General features: G+C 41.0%; 1 long non-coding RNA gene across 1 annotated transcript; it reads right to left on the bottom strand.

Annotated features, from left to right (window-relative positions):
- Positions 1-10595: 10595 nt before the first annotated feature.
- Positions 10596-11835, bottom strand: LOC117496661. Its single transcript, XR_004557315.1, has 4 exons — positions 11612-11835; positions 10962-11174; positions 10754-10866; positions 10596-10669 (listed from the first exon to the last, which is right to left on the bottom strand). It is a non-coding gene; the product is annotated as an uncharacterized LOC117496661 (long non-coding RNA).
- Between the last annotated feature and the right edge of the window lie 7653 nt (positions 11836-19488).

The following is a 19488-nucleotide window of genomic DNA, read 5'->3' as shown; positions in this document are numbered from 1 at the left end:
TGAGGTGGTGGCATGAGCAGAGGACTGATGGCTGACATCAAGCCTTTTTCAAAGGAGGACATCTCCTTCCCCTTCTCCTTTTCCCCGGTCCCGGTCCTCAACAATCGCCACCTCCTCCTGTCCTGTCCCCTGCTTGGGCTAGCTGACTGTCGACTGGCTGGCTGACTGTTGGCTGGCTTTCTAGCTGGCTCTCTGCCTCTGGCATCAGGTTGGATGGAGGCAGGGTTTGCCGGGGGACATTGCTGGACGTCTCACGGTCAATGATAAATGGGGTTAAAAACCCCATCACTGCCGTGAAACGCCAGGGCTTATATCCCCCGGAAGACCCTGCCCCGCTCTTTGCCTCTTTCTCCCTGGTTTTCTCCTTGCGGAACCTGTCCCTCAGTGACTTCCATTTTGTCCTGCATAATTCCTCTAATGAAATGAAATGAAATAATATAGTTAATTTCTTGAATTACTTGAAGAATTTACTAAATTGTTCCTCCATTAATGAAAACCAAATCCCTTTATCACTCAATTGCATAAAAGGTTTTACATGTCACACTTTATATGATGAACATTTATGACATTAATGTCTATGGTGCTATTTTATGCAACATTCTATGCTGGCTAAATATACTGTCTATGCTTGCTAGCTGTCCATTCAAACAAAGTACACTGGATATAAACCTACCAGTTTCACCCACTGTCTCTGCCACCTCCCTCCATGCCTGGCTCCTCCGGTTTATATCCCGGTAGGTAAAGAGGGACTGGTCGTATAGCACCGGGTGATTCCCTACCGCCACGATTATTTTCTTCTCCATTTTTGACATATGGGAAATGAACTGCGGTATGGCTCTCCCAACATACACGCGGTTTGATTGGCTAGCGCTTGTACTGGCAGATTTGCATACGCGGGATTTGATTGGCTGACGCCTCCGTCGAAGCTTCAAAAGTAGAAGCTCTCGGCTGGGTCTGCTCGTGTTACGACGTCCATCCAGGGGACAGTGGAGTCCAGTTGTCTTTAGTCCTCATTTCGGTAGCTAGCTCGCTCGATGCCAAAACAAGCCTGGTGTTGTTTAGTTGTAGGCCTATAAGTCACGCTGAATGGCATGCTATTATGATTAACAATAAAACAACAACCTCCGTATAGCTCACCCTGAAAGGAGGTACAAGTACAGTCAAACTCAGTCTACTTCTATTCTTTTTCTTATTTCTTGACAGTGCCGACCGGACTCGAACCCGGGTCTTCCGCACGTCGCCTATAGAGTGGCCTATACTTAGGCTGCCGCGCTAACAGGTGAGCTACGCGGCGACCCATTTATCATTGTGTATTTTTACCTATATATTTTTTTTATTTACAAAACAATTTTTATTTCAAATATTGATATTTAATTGATGTGCTAATATACAGTTTAACCTGTAGATGGTGCTCTACACCAACATTGGCTTGAGGTCTGACATTCTGGTTAGGGTTCAGAGTGAAGAAGAAGTCAAGGCCGGGGATGCCAGAGCATTCAATGGCTAACGTGTGTGACTTCTTGTCGTTGTTCTCAGGGGGTGGGTACACTGTATAAAAAAGCATAAATAATCAGATACACTTATAACATGTACAGGGACCATTTCAGAGACGTGTGGGGAAACTAGACTCGTTTTGATGAGCAATTAAACCCAAGGAGATGTGTTATTTGTAAGAATGACCAACTCGGTTTAGCATGCTAACATGTAGCCTAGCTCACGATGCTAGCGCGACTTAGCCGTTAGCTCGGTATTCTTTCCTATTGTAGCTGGTTAGCAATACACTCTTGTGATGCAATGATATAATACATGTTGTTCTACTTTAATGGGTGTGCTTCAGAGAAAGGTTTACAGAAGAGTATAGTTTATTCAATGTTAATGGGGAGGTCATTACCACATTAATTCATTACACAAGTGGCCTAGCTATGCTAATAGTGTGTGTATTCATGTAGCATGTTATCGTGGTTAACTAAGCACCTTGCTAAGGCTAATTGTAAATGTTTATAAGTTATGAGGAAGAGTTATTGTGTCTTGTTATTCTGTGTAGTTGTATAAGGAATGAGTTTGTCATTAACATGTGAATACCACATTCAGAGTATGTGTAACATGTAAGGTAGATATGCAGAATATACAGATGATTCAGTTATTGTCAGTGGTATTGTTGTCTAAAGAAAAAGGAATATTACACACGTATTTAAGTTTATTTATTTTAAATTAGATTTGACTGTTTCAGTTAATTTGATATTTGGCATTTAAGTAATGCTTTAAGCTCCGACGTTATCGGTCGGTACTTGAGACATGTAAAAAATATATCTAATATGTATTATTGCTACACAAAATTATATTGCAGTTTTAGTGTCGCCAACTCTGTTTCTAATATGCAAAAAGACAGCAAAATGCGTCTATGATTATTTTTAGTATTTTCGATCTTTCCAATCCAGACGAGAGATCTCCTCCCCCGTCTGTGTGCGAGGGGGCGGGGCAGTTTACACACACGCAGCTGCTACTGTACATGCAGCAACACACACACGCGGAGGAGATGGCGGAGAGAACGCGCTCCGAGGTGTGGTTAAACTTTACCTGTTCGATGTGGACAATGCTCGTTACCAAAAGTGCAATAAGAGTTTAGCATGTAAGGGCGGTAACACGAGCAATTTGTCTAAACATCTTGTAAAAGTGCACCACATTCAAACGGAGAAATGCACCGGGTTCGACTGTCTTTCTAGTAGCTCTGTAGCCCCATCCACGAGTAACTTTTCCACGTCAGGTGTTATGTATGCTAGCAGCAACACACAGAGTTAACTCAATTATACAAACATGGGCTAATGATTAGAGGTAATTTAGAGTTATTTATTTTGTTAAAGTTTCAGCTATTCTGTTTACAGTTCTGTCATCAGATTATTTAATACGATTTGTTAAAACATTGTTGTTTCTTTTGATGTGAAAATGTATTTAATTAAAAAAAAGCAATGATAGTTTTGTTCACAATTTGTGTTAGTTAGTTTACCTTATTTTTTTCTCAAAAAAAGTACCGTTAAAGCACCGGATCAATAAGCGGTATCGATAAAAGTAGTAGTAGGCCTACCGTTAAAACCTTAACGATACCCATCCCTAGTCATGTGGATGTCAGTTGTACACACATTCTGAGGCCGCCGTGCCTATTTTGTTTTCACTGCTAGTTTATGCTTATGTTCAATTAGTGCATTAAAAAATCATTAAAATCATTAATGAAGTTTCAGCTCAGACCCCACGCTTAATAATGGCGCGTTTCCACTACAGCGCGCAGCCCGGTTTAAGAGGGCTGTGACGTCAGCGGCCCGTTTGTGGTTGCGTTTCCACTTGGCCTAGTACCGGCCGGCTGGTCCTAATTCTCAGTTTTTCTGGCCTCATAAAATCGTGGGGCCAGGGCCAGAGACAACCGGGCTGTGTTTGTGACGTCAACGCTCTCGGCTGCTGATTGGTCGGAGAGAATCGTCACAATCTGCGCGCGAGATAATCCATTTTTACAAACAGCATTTTTGTTAACAGAGGAGCTACAACAATGGCAAAGAAAAGCACACCATGGTCGGTCGAGGAAGTGACGACGTCCATTATATTGCAGATGATAAGGTCCAGCGGGTGCTCGACGGGACAACTCGCAATATCAAAGTCTTTCAGGAGGTCTCTACACAGACACTGGACTCTCCAACGGCGTTACTGGAGTCTGCATGGTACGTTTTTGCTAACGCTGTTATTTGCTTGAAAGCTTTGTGTCCCTGCTTTGTGTCCCTATCTGTTTTAAAGCTCACTTCTAACAAATAAGTCTATTTTATCCTTACATTTATGTTCGACAACCCCGATGGAGCCCCGAAGGCTAGCTAGGCAGATAGCATTAGCGAGAGCTATTGTTTGCTAACACCATATGTGCCATTGTTTACGTTCAGTTTGTCTTTTCTATAGTTGTTGTTGCTATTTATAGTATTGTGCTGCAGTAGTTTGTGGAATTTACAAGTCATGTTTCTGTTCTAGATGATTACATTGGGACTAGCGAGGAGGAACAGTTCCGAACAACGTCCTCTGCATCAACAGCACAAACCGAGGAGGAGAGGATCTGGCCCTGCAGGAACGGCAACTGGCCCAGCAGAATCAATGCCATGTCTTATTGCTTGTTGATAAATAATTGCACCCACCAGCGATCGCACAGAAAGATGGCATCATCTAGGCGTCCCTCTGCAGTCAGAAATATCATAAACACCATCGTCCACAAAGCACTGTACAGGGGTTTATGGATTTAAGAGAATACTTATCACAGTGAAACCTTTATCATCTGTTGCAATTAAAGCAAATAAGAGAATAATACTTGGTTAAATAATACATTTTAACTCTTTAGCAGGACAACTCTGCATACTGTTTGAAATTGAGTTTGCTAGCTTGAGGTCCTCCTCTAAAACATAACATTACATATTTTGTAATGGTATTAAGAATACATGATAAATACATGTAGAACAATTACTCAATTGTAATACCCTCGTTGTGCTAGACTCAAACACATTGCTTATATATTTCAAAGAGAAGAGAACAAAAGAAAACACCTATACAAAGAGAGCGGTGCACAGCGCTTAATATTTACTTGCACTATATTTCTGTTGATCTGGGTTATTGTGTTGCACTGTTGGAGGAGCCTGTGACCTAAGATGTTCATTGTCATAACTACACTAGCTATGTTCGTATGACAAAATAAAAAACCTTGAACCTTGAGGCTGTGTCTTTCAGACAAACCATCATAATCATATTATTTTATGCTGTGGATACTTTAGCCTCCATCCATGTTAACAATTTTTTACACTTGCATTTATGAATATAGTTCTGTTGTGTTTTACACTTTTGTATTTATGTTTATAGTTTGCTTTGATATTTGCTTAATTTATTAGATTATTATTATGGGGGCAGTACTGGTGCTTGAAATTCAAATATTTACTAAATAGTCAATTCTGATAACATTTTTTTGGTTTAAATAATTTGACAAACACATGTATGTGAAAAAGAAAAGATGTATTTATGTTCAATACAATACAATGAATATTTAGGTATTACACGTAGGTTTTCCTCAGGCATCCTGAAGTTCTCCACCCACTGAGTGTGTGAAAGATGGAACAATCACATTCCACCACTCGGTAGCTCGGTCGGTAACTTCTGAAATACACAAACAAAAGCATACATATTTTAATACGTAAAAGTGGTAGCTACAATTAATTAAATACTTGAAATACTTTGGTCGTATAGGGAGCGTGAGCCTAAACACATTGCTAGTTAGCGAACGTTAGCTTACCAAGTAGCATTGTAGTTAGTAGTGATTCGAGTCGTCCTGTAGTCTCTGCGGCGTAGGAGGACTGCCCGAACTCTCGCGTCAGCTTCTTCTATACCTCGTCTTGCTATACGTCGCCTCTTTCGAAACAACTCTTGTCTATTTCTTGTGATAATAAACCACACAGCAAAAACAAGCAAACGATCGCTTTCACATCTCCATTGTTGTGTCGCATTGAAGATGACGTCACGGCAGTTTTAAGCAGCGTCGCTCCGCCTACACTGTGTTACTATAGATACTGACCCGGTTCCTAAACTGTAATGGAAACGCGCCACAAAGTGAGCTGGTCCTAACGAGGCCGGGCGCGGCCAAAGGAGGCCGAGCGGGGCCGAGCGAGGCTGTGTAGTGGAAACGCGGCATAAGTCTCCCCCTGGCCCACCTACATTTCTCCAGGCCCACCCTCACAATAATTCCTGGCTACGCCACTGCGTTAAACACACCGTTTCTCTCTCCATCAAACTCTCAATCTGACTACTGTTGCTAACGTGTTTCTGTTACCGTTTAAGTGGTAACGCGGGGGAACTCGTGACGTTCCATAACGGTAGGAATGTGTCAGGGGCGCGCGCGTCTATCGTTTTTCCCATAGATATATATAAACAGTGTTTATAATATAAATATATATATTTATATATATATAAATATTTATATATATATATAAATATTGTTTATATATATCTATGGTTTATCCAACCCAGTTTAGATTTAACCACGCCCACTTCCGCATTACGCAAGCATTGACGTAGCTCTACGTGATAGCGTCATAGACTACATAGACTTCATCTTCGGCAGTTATAGCTGTCGCGGTAAAGCAGAATATTGAATAGTTGGTTTGACTGAAAGTAAACGATCCTATAATCAAAGCCATATCTAAGAGTCCTGAGATTGTATTACTGGTGTTTTATCATCTATAAATAGCCTGTGTGTATCCTCAAATTTCGTTTTCAGGAAACAAAAGACGTTTTAAAGATCTTATCAGCTGAAACATATATATATAAACACACACTTATATGTACTCACACGTGTATTTATTCATTTATACACACAATATACATATATATATATAATATATATTATATATATATATATACACACATATATATATATGTATGTATAAATAAACACACACAAACAAAACAACACAATATAATAAACACAGTTGCAATAATCATTTGTACACACACACACATAAATATATATATATATATAAACAAAACAACACAATATAATAAAAACAGTTGCAATAATAATAACATAATATGATATGATCAATTCTACCCTTTTGTTTTTGCTCCCATATTTCAATTAAAAGATATTTGTCAAAATCAATATTGGTGGGGGCTCTTTTGCAAAGATTATCAATAACACCACCTGACAGTTGTTGCAGATTATACAGCATTACTTGTTACTTACACACATGTGCGATGGTCCCAAAAAAGCCAAAATCTGCACTGTAAAAAAATATATACATTTAGGCACTCTGAATAAGGGTTGACTGTAATAATCATGCCTTTTAATTGGTGTATATGTCTCACCAGGTGAAGGCTGGGACAGTGGGAGGGGTGAGGTAGAAGCAGGGGACTGCTGAATGCTGAGCTGAAGTCCCAGGATACAATCCCAAGTTGACTGCATGATCCACTTACCTGTTTGCATCAACTGCAGGAGGTCAAGCAGGGGTCATGTGATGTCCTTTAGGTTGGATCAACACCAGCCTCTGGAAAGATTTCATGACTGCAGAGGGCAGTGGACCTTTAGTCATTTCATACTGTGATGTAGGGTAATGGATTTGTATTAACAGGGAGGTTATATTTCAGCATTTGAGATACACCTTGAGGCCTGATTTGGTAAAAAGCCCACTTACCACGACAAGGTACAGGCCATAAATGGGATAAGACATGACAAAGACATAAGGTGAAAAACAAATGAGAAAGAAAGGCATACACATATACAAACAGATACATAAAGGGTGTAGAGGGGCACTGACTAGTGTCCTGCCTCTAAACAGAGGGATGGGGGGGTGACGAGGAGTCAGAGGGTGCAGAGGGGCACTGAAGTGTCCTGCCTCTAAACAGAGGGGGGGGGTGACGAGGAGTCAGAGGGTGTAGAGGGGCACCAAATAGTGTCCTGCCTCTAAACAGAGGGATGGGGGTGACGAGGAGTCAGAGGGTGTAGAGGGGCACTGAAGTGTCCTGCCTCTAAACAGAGGGATACAATAAATACATTAATGTTTTTTTGAATGGCTGGTGTTCAACACCACTGCCAAACTTAAATTGTGCTGTTTCACAGGGCGCCCAGAAAATAAACGCCGTCTTGAGCCAGCGCCTGACTTCCTGCGTGCAACAGCTGTAGGCTGGCAGCCAATCATCGGGCCTTGACGTCTGGAAGCCCACCTTAAAATGGCGGCCCTTTTGCTGGTCAGGCTGCCAGATTTCCCAAAGGAATGGAAGGCTGACAGCAGTTTGGAGGGGTTGCTTCTCAGGACATTGTACTGCTTAGCCATTGCCAGTAGCCCAGCAGTGAAATGTGGATCCTGGCAACGACTTTTCATTTCCTCCATCATGTTATCCACAAGAGAGACGTCATCTGATGCGATATCTAAGAGGGAAAAATATTTAAATTAAAGGTTTATTTTTTAAGTTGATATTATACATATAGTAACAATTTATTAATTCATCAATCTATTAAGCACCAAAATGATGTGTGAACATAAACCTGCACACTCACAACTCACCTTCTTGTGGCCTATCACCAGTGACACTTCTGGAGGGCTGGACTTGTGCTGTCAATACACCTGTGAAGAGTAGCATACGATAGTATTCAGTTAATTTTGTATTAACTATTGCAGTGCCTCTTTTCTGATGTTATGGTCCAAGGGGAAAGAAAAGTCTAGGTAAATATATATATATATATGTGTGTGTGTGTGTGTGTGTGTGTGTGTGTGTGTGTGTGTGTGTGTGTGTGTGTGTGTGTGTGTGTGTGTGTGTGTGTGTGTGTGTGTGTGTGTGTGTGTGTGTGTGTGTGTGTGTGTGTGTGTGCTTGTGTTGTTCAGTTGAAATGTTCATAACAAACCTTCATCTTGTTGCTCCTGATGCGTAGTGCTTGGTTCATGAGCGCCTACAGATATCAAGAGATACATCAATTATGTGTGTCCCACATGGTATTAGTGATGGACATGGATAATATAGAACTACTTTGTTATTTTGATTTAAAGTTTCAATTATTTTATATAATTACACCATTATTAATGTAAGTTTTGTGTATTACTTACTTCTAAACGACTGACATGATTGCCTTTCAAGTCTGAGGGGTTGGAGGAAATCCAAAGAGATGGTTTCTATAAAACATTAAGGGATCAACATTAATTAAAAACTAAACAGTGTATATCCTTTATCTTGTAATCAAAACATGAAATGTTGGCAGTCTCATTACACCAGTTATTGTTAAAATATTGACTTTACCTGCCGATGTCAGTTTCATCAGCTCTGCTCTCATCTCTGGATTTATTGGTAGAAAGGAGTGTGACAAACAGCTGTAATGTTTCATCACTGCTGCCTGGTGTTTGCAAGGCGCTCCTGTTTGTCCTGCAGGGCAAGAACACAGCTCCAAATCCATGTCTACATCATAAGTTTGTGTACCACAAACTTCTTGTCCTCAATCTGCAAAATCACAAGTCAAACAAGGATAAATGTATTTGTTACACAAGTGACATATGTGCGTATTGATTCTGTAGTGATAAACCTATAGCATATTATGTTTTTTCAGCTGTTATATCCATTACCTGCTGAATATGCAATGCTGCAATGTTGCCATCTTGGGGGAGGAATTTTGCTCGCTGGAATGATTCCCAGCGTCCAAGGGCAACATCAACAATGCGTGCCTCATAATAGGTCTCCAGCCTCGAGGTCAGCAGATCAAACAGCTGAGGAAGGTTGAAGGCCTTTGTCCTCTGCAGTATTTTGTCCTTGAGGACACGCATTGCCGCTTCTGCAAAATTGTTGGTATTGTTTCCTCTGGTGAGGAAACTGCCTCTATAACTGAGGGCCCAACACTCTCTTCTGGCGTACAGTCGGTCCAAGTACCGGAGGAACTTTTCATACCTGCAATTGGTTAAAAAAAGAAAAAATTATCCAAACAGTAAAGCTTAATCACTTCATTACATTGGGTGTTGGATGTTATTTGATAAGAATAAGTCAATTTCTCTCATATGGTTAAACAAAACATCACTAACTTGTCTGCATTAAACACTAACCTGGCTACAACTGGATGCCCTCTTGCCTCGCTGTAAAGCCTATCCACACTGCCTATCTCCTGACAGTAAAGCATCTCTTTTACAATGGCAAAAAGTGCCGGTCTGTCTCCGTGAGTGACCCCACTCTCCTTGCTCCACAGCCACCTCCAAACTGCTTGTAGCAGATGGAAGGAGCACAGGAGAAGTGTGGCCTTAGGAAATGCTTTTCCCAGAGCTCCCCTCTCTGCCCTACAGTCATCTGTGATGACCAGTTGTGGCCCTTCGTGTCCTCTGCCAGCAAAGCCCTTCTCTCCAACAACTTGTTTGAGCTGTTCCAGCCCTTGAGCAATAGTCTGCTCATCCTCAGACTGGCAGAGGAGAATGCCCAGAGGGAGGCCACCTGCACAGCTGTGGGTCAGGAGGAGGAATACCCTGCAGTTCTCCCTGTCCATATTCCCTGAGGAATCTATGAAGCACAGCTCCCACTGTGCTTCAGTTGGTGCACTTTCTTCATGAGTGGAGAACACACAACCACAAGAGGAGCTCCCTGGGAAGTTGTTCCCAGGAGAGCACAGGTGTCATTACACTTATTGTTGTAACTCTCCACTTGAAGCTTGAGCGCTGCCAACATCGTGGGACCTGTTTGCGTGCCATACTCCTCCCTACACACCTTGTGGAACAGTCTGGGTAGAAAATGAATTAGTTGGTATGGGTGTCACTTACATGCAGTAGAAAAGCGTATTTGTATTCACTGAATACATCATAGTTTTTATTGCATCGTTATTTATATAGTGGGTAGTAGGTATCTTGACCATGTTTCCAGATGTGATACCCACCTCTGTACATAAGGCAGGTCGGGGCAAATCTCCCTGTTGGCCGACACGTACACATAACGCTGCCCATACTCCATTTGGAGGTCGTGTTTCAGGACCGCCAGTGCAGATGTTGGAGTGTGGCCAATTTCAAAGAGCCCTGTGAGTATGTTGTTTGCCTTTAACCCAACATCTCGGTGGCGGATGGCGTCCGTAACAAAAAGATTGTGGTTGTGCCTGTTTATTAGAATAACCTTAAATGGTAGGTCAGGCATGTGTGGGTCTTCGGTCCTATAACATAAATCAATATATATGTCAATATTATGTAAAAAAAGCAAAACGTGAAATAATAAGTATGTGGATCAGTAAACTCACTTCATTTCCCCACGAGTACTCTTGAGTGTCGTGTGCATTTTTGCTTGACAGCAGGTGTTCTTGCTGCTTTTGGCTGCTCTCGGGTTCACCCTATGCTGACACTTATAACTTGCCTGAACAAAATAAAGCAGATTTATTATATTACAGGTCAAAGTAAAAAGGATAATTAAAAGGTAACTTCAAGAAATATCAACAAGACAACACTTACTTTGAAAAGCACCCGCTTCCCCAACCTGGGTCGGGTAACATCCACCCTCCATGTCACCCCTGATGACCCCTTCAGCTTTTGTACCCACTCCTTGACCTGTTCCACAGTGTGGACATCCAGCCTCAAAGTGGCCTCAAAACCAGTGTGGTCCCCCAGTGAAACCACCTCTTCATACTGGCACACGTGGTATCTGAACTCACCTGGTAGCCAACCCTACAAGGAAACAGACAACTATTCATTCAAATCCACACACATAATACTGTGTCAGCTCAGAATACCAGTAAGAGTTTTGCCATGATCTGAAGAACTAAAGAGGACCATGAGGTTTAAAATGTACTGACTTTACTTAGAACTAGAGTAGCATACACATTATACTTGCAGGCTTAAAAAGTCTGAAAAATAAAAATCCAACCCTCAAAATCCTAAAACATTGGTATAGTTATGCTAACATGTTTATATTCTCTTTAAATGTACTTCATGTGTTTGCATGTTATTCTTTGTAATGCCTTATCTTTTATCTGGACAATAAGTCTGTTATTAAGTGGTATAGTTTAGATGATGATGATGATGATGTGTAGGTGAGGCATTGATATGAGCAAACACATTCAATGTAATTTGATGTTCATCATAGTATTGAGAGATAGGTCTACCTTCAACTGCGGGTACTCCTCTATATTGTTCTGTGTGCCTCCAGAGCACACTAAAACACGAGGTCTGAAATGAAAGCAAAAAAACCAGCTTATAGTTATTCAGGTACTATTCTGATGCTAATACTTTAGTACTTATACTTGAGTATTTCTACACTCTGGTACTTGTACTTTTACTCAAGTACAAGATCTTATCACTTCTTACACCTCTGGAAAGCACTTTTATGTAAAGGAATACATTTTTATAAATGTCCCAACATTTCATTTTTACATGGCAAAATGTTATATGTTGTATTATATAACAAAATAGACATTTATAACATATTATAAATGTCTACCTTTAAATAAAACATTAAATAGATACCTTTACATCCTAAACAGAAGGTCAAAACGTTAATATGTTAGATGACAAACAAAAAAACGAAACATTATATATATATATAGGCTATATATACAGATGTTTGCTAATGTATCCCTCTTATATCCATCAGGAATTAATATTAAATGATGAATTAACATTACCTCAGCACTGCATAAGTGTGGTCGTCAGTCATATTGACAAAGAAGCACTATTATATTGTATATTGTATATTATGCGGCGTTTAAAAGGACGGTATTTCGCTTGTCAGATTCAGATTTCGCGGGTGTGTCGCGTGAGGCAGTGATGTAACCATAGGGATGTGACGCCAGGTTGATGCTGTGACGTAACGCCGTGTCGATGCTTGCGTAATGCGGAAGTGGGATCTAAACTGGGTTGGAAAAACGATAGACGCGTCAGGGGCGTGTACTTTGAGGAGCCACGAATAACCAGGAAATACACATTTCGATCGCTTCTTCTGTTGTTTACATTTATCTTTTGGTATATTTGGCTCCATAGGAAAACGTTGATGCACATTCAGTACCAGTGTGTGAGGTTGTGGTTGCGATGCCGATATCCGGACGCGTACAGCGAGGACTACACAATGACAATGAGGTGACTGGGGATGTCTGTTCAAAACATTGCAAACGTGAATAAATCATTTCAAATATATTTGTCTCCGACTTTCATTTGTACATCGTTGTTAATGTGATGTTTAGTAGCTTTGATAGCTGTCCATACCTTCAGACAGCCTAAAAGTAAGACACAAGTTGTTTACTCACAGCCCGAATGCAGCATCGAGATCCGTGGCAAGCTGTGATCCTCTCCGATTAAGTTGTGACAGGACTTCTGTAGCTATTCTCCAGCGAGTAAGGTTTTATTAAATACCTCCATCCCTCTCATCACAACAACAAGACTCTACACTGTGCAGAAAAAATACAAAATAAATGAAAATAACCTTGCTGGATAGCTTAGAATGAAACAAACAATCGTCCATGGCTGATATGTCACAGTAACGGGTAAACCACAGAAAAGTCGAGCAGGACACAAGTTGAATCCATATAATGAAATTGTTATTTTATATGTATATACATATATATATATATATATATATATACATGCTATATATATACATGCTATATATATTTATTTCTATCCTAGATTGTCTAGGCTATATAAACCGGAGGAAGTGTCACAACTTTCTTGGTTTGTGAGTATCGAGAGAGAGATTGATAGCGAGAGAGATAGATAGATAGCGAGACAGAGATAGATAGCGAGACAGAGACAGATAGAGATAGAGATAGAGATAGAGATAGAGATAGAGATAGAGATAGAGATAGAGATACAATAGAGATAGATAGAGAAAGATCGGCTGTGCGTAAGTGAGTAGTGATAGAGTGTTTGTCCTTGTGAGTGTGTGTGTGTGTGTGTGTATTGGAGGGGAGAGCTAGCTGTAGGGCTAAACAGGAGGGGATGATTCAGTAGTTGTAAAAGAACTGATGGATTTTTTGATCCACAACAGTTATCCTGATGGCTTGAATAGAACACAGAGGTTTATTATCAAGCGAAGAGCAGAGACCTTCAGGATTATAGGTAACAATGTCAGACATGTGGTCTTCAGAACATCATCTGCTATGATAACACTCTCAATACATGTATAATTATGACATTTCAATACCAGATGGGGAACTGCACTACATATGCAGGAGGAAAAAAATGTTGCAGAGCACCTCGCCAAGGTCGTGGTGTCAGCCAAAGAAGCCAATGATGTATTTGAGGAATTCCATGACAGCCACATTGGTGGACATTTTGGAAGAGAAAAAACACATCAGGCTATAATTCAAAGATATTATTGGCCTGGCATGGAGGAGGATATCCGCAAGTGGGTGAGTTCAAAATAATGAGGTAAATTACACATTATGGTACAAAAGTGCAACACAGAAAAGTTTATAGTGTGTTTTTTGGTTCAGGTTCTTCAGTGTCCCCAGTGCCAGTCAAAGAGGGCCTTTATCAAGGAGAAGGTCGAGTACACTCCTATAGAGGTACAAGGAAACATTTGAAGACAGTTTCAGCTTTCAAACATGTCAACAGTAATGTACTGCAATGCTCATGTGTATTTTTTTCATCTCAGGTAACAGAGCCTCTGGAGCTTGTCGGGATGGACCTAGTGGGTAAACTCACAGTAACCGATGGTGGCAATCAATACATTTGTGTCATGGTTGATTATTACACCAAATGGGCAGAGGCATACCCACTTAAAAATAAAACAGCAGATGAGGTGACCAAGTGTATTATTGATTTCTTTTACAAATTTGGTGCACCTAAAAGACTGCTAACAGATCAAGGCGGGGAATTTTGTAATAAGGTACTACTTTGAAGAATTATGACTCCCCATTATGTAACTGTGCTATGCTAACAAACTTATTTCCTGTTTGTCCCAATGTTCACTTCAAGATCAACTATAACCTTTGTGAGAGGCTTGGCATCAAAAGAAGCCTGTGCTCGCCATACCACCCACAAACCAATGGGCTGGTAGAAAAATTAAATGGCACAATACAAAGGTATATTTGTTCATAGAATAACAAACATTACTGTTCCTATATTAACTAATCAGAATTGATACCTAAAACAACAAGAGTAAATAAATCAGCAGCTTCATCATATATTAGAAACCAATTTCTTTTCGACCTTCTTGTGTTTGTACTTTACCTGAATTTAGGTCCCTGAACAAACTGGTGGCAGGTCAGCCGAAACTATGGGACCAACTCCTTCAAGGGACGATGTTTGCTCTAAGGACTAAGCCTCAGTTGACCACAAAATTCAGTCCGTACTATCTCATGTTTGGGAGGGAGGCGAGGTACCCGTCAGAGGTGCCCGAGAAGTACGAAGTAAGATCTGCTAATGTTCTCATCCTTTAGAATGTTTTTTATTTCAAACATCTATGTTTTTTCTACATTTTAATGGTTTTCTGGGGCAGATAACAGAAGACAAAGTCCGTAGCTTGGTGGAAAAAGAGGAACTGTTCGAGGGACTCAAAAGACAGGAGGCAGTTTTCAAAGAGGTGGACACCAACATCAAAAAAAGCCAAGAGAAGGTCCGCAAAAGGAAACTCGACCATGGGCAAGTCGACCATTTTAAAGTGGGGGATTTAGTTCTAAAAAGGAACAAACGTTTAGAACAACGAAAAGGGGGAAAGCTGGAGCCAGACATGTTGGGACCATACAGGATTGTCACAATTGAGGGGAAAATAGCGGACATTGGGGCAGACAAGGGTGAAAAGACAATGCAAATAAACATTGACCATCTGTCGCATTATGTCACACCAGAGGAGAGGATCCCTGCGAAAATAAAAAAGTGTTGGATCCTTCTCGTCTGGCTGGTCCACTGACCTCCACCTCCACCTCCACATCCACACCCACACCCACATCCACCTCCACACCCACACCCACCTCCACCTCCACACCACACCCACTCCACCTCCACACTGTTGCAACAGCAGATGACTCATTTGCAATTGATAAGATCACTTGTGAAAACAAGAAAATGCATCTCATTCATTTAGAGTTATTGCATTTACCAGCCCTGTTTCTTTGATTATGATAATGGTACTTTGATTATGTTTGTGGCAGTGGGAATCTTTTCATGGATTAAGGCGGTTAGATGTAAGACTCGCAAATATTCCGTCTTTCTGGTTCTGCATGATGTGAACACAAGAGGTGCATATCTTTTCTTTTTTCTTAAAACAGAAGTGTGTTGAGATTTAACAATGCAGCATCAGTAAAAACAGGAAATCATTCTTCCAATGTAGCATTTTTAAGACTTGAATTATTCAATTAAGGCCTTATTTTTAAATGAATGTATTTTTCAGGACTGCTTTCTGTCTCCACAGAGGGGTCAGAGGTCATGGTCCCCAACAGAACAGTCCCTGGTGTTAGTAAGATGTCAGCTTCCTGCCAAGGGCACATCACTCCTGCTGCACAGATGCTTTCTGACACCTGGATTGTCCATCCGAAAAATCCAACCACAAGGCTTCCACTCTGCACAATGTCACAGCCATGACCTTTCCATTGAGGTCGCCTGCAGTATGTTCACACTTACTGTATTACATCCCCAGCTGGAGCCCACTGAGGCTCTGATGTGGACGGGTGCATCAGACTTTCAAAAGTTGTGAAAACATGCCAGTCAGTTTCCTGCAGCATGCAGTCTAACTGTGGCTCAGCAGTTACAGAGAGCAGTCTGCAGGAACAAGCTAATGTTCACATGTGCCTCAATGAGTGCACATTTCTGCCATGCACAGTGACGTGTTATTTACAAAAAGGTGACATACTACACTTTATTCTGATTTCAAGGATTCCGTTTTTATCCCAAATGTGCAATTTTTTAGAGGCAACAATATTTCACAGAAAAAATACACATCTAGTGGAATCCTAAAGAAATGCACATATCCAAGTGTCTTATGCATGAATCTCATAAATGCCAACTTTTTTGTGAGCTAACCATCCCAGTTTTAGCTTTGACAAAATGCTTTTTTCATCCAATGGCTGGTTTTAGGGTTTGTTTTTTAAAAAGTAGGACCAGTTATCCACTCATTCATATTATTGATTTTAGAAATGTTTGTCCACAATCCTGAGATGTTTAACAGATGGAAAACATTCTTAATTGAAAAACTGAATAACCATTAACTTCCATTAAAATTGGTAAGTAGCTCATCATATTCTGTAAGCATAATGGAGCTCAAATATCAGGAGCAGCATTGACAGTTTTTTCCCAATGAGTTCTTACACCGATGCACATGAACAAATGTGATGTTCTGGCTAACATTGTGCAGCATTCCCTCCAAAACTCTCGAGCTACATCTCCCCACACTGCCTCACTAACCAAACCTCGACTCCATCCCAAAAATGACCAGAAAGCTGAAGGAATAAATGTTTCCATCTACTGGTGGGAAATGTGAATTTCAACATTTATTTTCCAAGTGAGCAGACAACATCTCAAACAACCCTTCAGCACTTCTATGTATAGAGCGCTGTTAAATGCCTTTCTTTCTGTTAAGTTTAATGGCAGTCAGCTGTCTGCATCCTTCATAGCAACTATCAACACTGCCCATGCAAACTGCCACCATCAGGTTTCAATTAAATAAACTAAAAGGCAGAATCAGAAGGCTTCCATTCATTCTAACACCAACTCACACACAGGCTTAACCCCAGTCTCACACACCTGCAGAAAACCACATGTCCACAATGCAATGGGAGAAAAGTAGCTGCATGTACCTGGAGGGCAGCTGCATTCAGGAGATGCTTGTCTGGCAGTCCGGATCTTGACAAATTGTTCATAGGAGCGCTGAAATGTGAAAAGAATGACGTTTTTATTCAAAAGTGCGTGTTTAGGGGAAAGTAAAACAATTAAAGAAGAGGGTGAATCTTACCTGAGAGAGCAGATCATCCACTCGTTGCTCAATCAATGAATTAAAATCATCCATAGAGTAGCCCGGGGCTCGGATCAAGGTGTGCTCGTCATTCCCACTCTCCAAATCCACAACCCGGTTCTTCACGTCAGCTGTGTTAATGCTCAGGAGAATGCAAAAGGCGATGGACGCCACTGAGCATAAAGACGAGATAATGTTCACCACTGTTGTGCGGCAGTGTTGTCGCTTCTGAGGCGCCACTTCTTTCTCCATTTTTTCCACGCACTTAGATGCTCCTCTTGCCTCCGAGATCTCCATTGAACTACAACTACACGCGCGTGTTGAGAGCAAACTGCATCTGGCGCGGAGTCACGAATGTATGGCACACTGTGACTGTGCTGCGTGTGTGTGCCTGCCACGCCGCGTTCACGTACAGGGACTTTGTGGCGACAGAGAGATGAGTGGAGCAAAGTCAACCTGCACACGCACAGCTCCTGCTAACTTGTTGCACCGAGCGCTTGCACAGGAGTCTAGCTGCAGAGGAAATTGCTATAATGCACAATAAAGTACAAAGAGAGGCTGGGGAAATGGAAGGCAGTGTGCATGTAGCAGAGGCAGCTTTACCACTCGGAGCTTTTCCACGGTGCAGGCATGCTCCCCCTCATTACGGCAACAACACGCCTCCAATCTGTCCTGACTGATTAACATAATGTATTGACCCGCTCCTTTGCGCTTTTACAGTCGAGCACTATTGCCATTAGTTGACATGGAGTGCAGTTATATTGTATTCCTGTCACATCTCAAACAGGACGCTGCGTAAACATGCAATTACTGGTTGCGTTTTGTAAAGAAAAAACATGTTTTACTGTAAGGGCAATAAAGAAGAGCACGCATAGAAAATAATTCGTGGGTATAATTTATGTTTGAATTTTATTTTCTGCAGCCAAAGAATGGCAACGTTGGCCATGGCGCTGCGTAAAAACGCACGAACATCTTAAAAGCTCTGGGAGGAAAGAAGCGCTAACTAAAGCGTGCAAACATGAGAATAGATCTTGATTGTGTTCATTAGACATCATGCATAGGAGGGCACACAGTAGGCTATGTCCCTTTGCTACTGATAGATGCCTCGAATTCAAGTTACAATCTAATTTAGTGGATTTGGGTAACACAAAACAGCAGATAAAGTGGATAGAGATTCACATTGCATGACACTGCAAAACTGCTTGGATTGAGTGAGGATTGTGAAGACTTAGTCTCAATATGTTTGCAATTTGCATCAACTATAATCCACATAATAACTGTGAAGTTTGCCTGAATGGTGCAATGATAATCTGTTTACAAGTCTAACCATCAATGCAACAAAGTTCTCTGTGTTTAAGCATTAACTGCCATTTGAATTTAATGTGCATACTTTGGCTACTATAAGACAAATCAGCATCTACCCCTCTACACTGTTCACCCGTTTCAAGATGACAAAATGAATCCTGGGTAACTTTTACAATGACCACAAATCAAGCGCAATTTAAAAAGGAGTCCTCAAGACCTTTAAATGCATCCGTTGATAGAGACAGCAAGATACTGACATTATTGTTTGTTTTCTTGCATAGTTTGCAGGCAAAGCTATTCCCACAATGCATCACATAATGAAGAGGATTTGAAGATGGTGAATGCCTACAGATGTTTTTAATGACTTTACCTGATGAGGCTTCTTCATGCTTGATTGACATCTCTCAATCTTCTGTTAGCACCTGTTCGATTTAGACTCTTAAACTGTTATTGGTGGATTGAGTCCTCTGACATCATGCAACCTCAACCTGAGCAGATGTCTGATCAGCCAGAACAACTGAAAGAAGCATGTAGGCTATTAGAAGTAGCCTATTTCCAGTAGGCCTACTTCTATTTAAATTCCAAACTATAAAGGGGTCCCAATATAACACATGCACATTTGACAAACAGGCAAACAGACATTCATCATACACCGATTCTAAATAAAAACTCAATTTATTAAGCTGTGTTTTGTCACTCTTTACATTTTTTTTTTAATGAATAGGGCTTATATTAGATGTCTGGCGCTAGTGGTCTCTATACGTTTTTTAACGCGTTGGGCGCTATCTAGTG

The sequence above is a fragment of the Trematomus bernacchii genome, unplaced genomic scaffold (genome assembly GCF_902827165.1).
Source record: "Trematomus bernacchii unplaced genomic scaffold, fTreBer1.1, whole genome shotgun sequence".
Classification (NCBI taxonomy): domain Eukaryota; kingdom Metazoa; phylum Chordata; class Actinopteri; order Perciformes; family Nototheniidae; genus Trematomus; species Trematomus bernacchii.
Note: the sequence above shows the minus strand (reverse complement) of the source record. Positions and strands in the feature narration are given on the sequence as shown.